The sequence below is a fragment of the Nicotiana attenuata genome, chromosome 1 (genome assembly GCF_001879085.1).
Source record: "Nicotiana attenuata strain UT chromosome 1, NIATTr2, whole genome shotgun sequence".
In the NCBI taxonomy this organism is placed as follows: domain Eukaryota; kingdom Viridiplantae; phylum Streptophyta; class Magnoliopsida; order Solanales; family Solanaceae; genus Nicotiana; species Nicotiana attenuata.
In genome coordinates, this window is record NC_031989.1 from 56134207 (window position 1) to 56134881 (window position 675).

Below are 675 nucleotides of genomic sequence, written 5' to 3' on the forward strand. Positions count from 1 at the left end.
CTGACAATAACCATCACCTCATTCTGAACCAAATAATGGTCTTAGCTCCTTAATGTACTTCATATAGTCAGATTGCACTGATCCTAAATCCAATGATCTCGTCTCACCCAGTACGAACTGCCCAGGCAATAAGCCACCCCAACATGACCAAAAGTCCCATATGATGCTACAATGTGCCAATAGGCTACCATAACGAACGCGATATAAAGGAAAGCAAACTTTGAGAAGGAAACTCAACTACACCGCTCGCGAATCATACATGCGACACGGTGGACTTAATTACCAAACACCCCGCTCGCGAATCATACATGCGACGCGGGCACACAGCTAATATAAGCTTTCCTCATAAAATAGGAAACAAAGCACATAAAAACAGATACGGGGATCTGTACTCAGCTTCACACTGTTGCGGCACGCAACCCGATCCGAACAATATTACCATGGCGGCGTGCCACCCGATCTACCCATAAAACTCGCATAAGAAGATATGCACCGAGCTAGATTGCTCATTTCATTAATATACCGAATATCGGTCACAAGCACACTAAGTGCATAATTCCATCCCTGGGGAGACATATAGCGCCAGAAGCCACAAAACTCAAGCACGACTGAGGTGCGATATACGATTTGAAATCTCAAAAAGCAGCCTGCTCATATAAACATCATCTCTACGCG